The sequence below is a fragment of the Macrobrachium rosenbergii genome, chromosome 27 (genome assembly GCF_040412425.1).
Source record: "Macrobrachium rosenbergii isolate ZJJX-2024 chromosome 27, ASM4041242v1, whole genome shotgun sequence".
Taxonomy (NCBI): Eukaryota; Metazoa; Arthropoda; class Malacostraca; order Decapoda; family Palaemonidae; genus Macrobrachium; species Macrobrachium rosenbergii.
The window spans coordinates 29,207,009-29,209,508 of NC_089767.1; positions in this window are offsets into that span (position 1 = coordinate 29,207,009).

Here is a 2,500-nt window from a genome sequence, read left to right on the forward strand (position 1 = left end):
TGGGGAGATTATAAGATATATATTCAATCACTGATTGATCATGGAAAGGACAGGAAAGGAGAGACACGTGTAACAGGGATTCCAGAATGACAGACCTTTTGAAAGAGCTTAACAGACATACGAACTAGGAGCACAAACATGCACTCACACAAACACATATATTCTTCTTCTAAATTATATACTCTATATTGTTAAACTACTTATAAAGTAATTTGATTTGTCTGCAAGAAGGAAAAAAGATCTTGAAATAAAGGACTTCGATAAAAACCCAAAACTGGAAATGTGAATATTTCTCGATGGAAATCTAACTTCTCATGAACTGCGACCCTTAGCAACTGAACCGTGACCTTCCCTTTTCTTTGCCTTAATTGCCACGGAAAGTAACATAAAAATCTTTTTTGAATGTTTCATTTCTTTATATATTTCGACAGTTCGTACACAAAAGAGATAGCAGTAATTCAAAGACTTGCTGTCATGCCTGGCTGGACATCTCTCCGGCCTCGTTAGGTACAAATGAAAAATATACTGAAGTGAACAGTTAAGGAAAGAAGTGGAAATAGACCTCAGTTATATTTAGTTGTAAAATGTGTTGCGTTATTGTGTTTGCACTTTCCCTGAAAACTATGAACGTTTACATATAGGAAGAATGCTCACAGGAAATAAATATATACATCCGAGACAGAGATCCTATATACGAGTATTTCATATATACGTACAAAATATACACGGATGTTTCTACCTACACATGGCAGAGCAAAACGACAATGAACGAAAATTCAAGAATAAGTCAATAAACCTATGATCATGCTTTAAAAAACTGCTTTATAACATCCCTTAAACCTGTGAGCCTTACTTTCCTTAATCCTGTCAGGAACAATGTTTCACAGTTTTACAGAAAGGAAGATGAGACAGTACTTGTTAGGAATACAAAGCGACAAGCACATACTCGACCACTCTAGGCGCAGGTGCTAAAGCGTCACTTTCTGTAAACATTTATGATCTGTAGTTTAATTTATGGGAAAAGAAGCTTCTTCGATATAATCAACAATCGTGTGAATCACTACTTACATAAAGTAAGAACGTATAATTAAAGAAGAGTCTTTGAGTACCGTGTCACATACTACCAATACTGGTTCCACTGCTCTTAATCTCCCAAGTACGTGTTTCTAAAGCAGTGGAATATTACATTGCCACTGAAGAACATGAAGACATCACACCTTTCGTCGGACTCCTGCATGTCTCCTTAAAAGAGTCATAAACGACCTGACTCCCATGTTCAGGCGTTCTTCTTTCTTTTCTCCTAGTTGTTAACTCCTTAAAGTATGATCTTGTCCAGCCCATCTAAAAGAAGGATTCCCCTTCCAAGCCTTCAAATTATTGTCATAGCGTAAATAAACTATTCCGATGTTTTCAACACACTTTGTCCAACTTGCCAGAACAGTAAAATCCTATGAGATTTTTTTTTTCGCCCAGGTTAAAATGTTCATTGATCTTCAGCTCAATTTCTCAAACGTAAAATATATAAGTTTTGCAGTTGCTCTGCATTACTCCGACATTTAATAGAATCTGTTTAGAGCCCTGCTAACCATTGCTGCAGTATGCCTGCCTTCAAAGTCATTTAAATATTTTTTTCTTTTTGTTACATATTCATATGTGTAGTGATGACAAAATTTCTGGTTCTTTACCATTTCTCGCTTTGTCACTATTTTTTTCTGTAATTGATCATATTCATTCTGACTCTTACCATCCCCATACTTTTTATTTTGCTAACAACTCTCACTTTTTCTTTTTTCACTACCTCCACGATTCCCTCTTTTCATCAAACTTATTATCAATTTTTTTTCAATATTAATCATGTTTTGAAAGCATAAGAGATGCGGATCCGGTAAGATATTAAGATTCAATACCTTCAAGACACTTCTTGTCTCTTCTCCATGCATTTCTTTGATTATGTTAGATTAGATAAAATATCTTCCTCTTTATGCCAATATTTTACATAACCTGGTTTTAGATGAAGTTTCTGACGCAAATTAAACTACCAAAGTTTTCTGTGGGTTTCCAAGAACACTGCCGTGTTCAAATGTCGCAAATTCTTACTCCAGGAGCAGTGATTAGCGCTTCTCATTAGTCTTGAAAGCCCCTGCTGTAAATGTTATTCCTCTTTATCGATCTTATTTATTTCTATAGCTCTGTATCCAAACACACGCGAATAGTCAATGACCCAGCCATCACCTAATCTGAAAAATATTCTACTTGAAGGCACATCTCCTGTTTCTTTTAGGCAGCCTTGTGACACCGGTCAGGCAATTACGTTTGAGATTTTGATATAGTAATTTTGGACTGTTCAAGAACAACCAGAGAGAACTGTTCGTTTGTGGAATATTTAGTACAGCAATAAACAACTACAATGTATAATTTCCTTACGTTGTAGTTTATGGTGATGTTCATTAATGCTAAATTAACAGTTTCTATTATTTGTAAACACCAATTGTTTCATTTT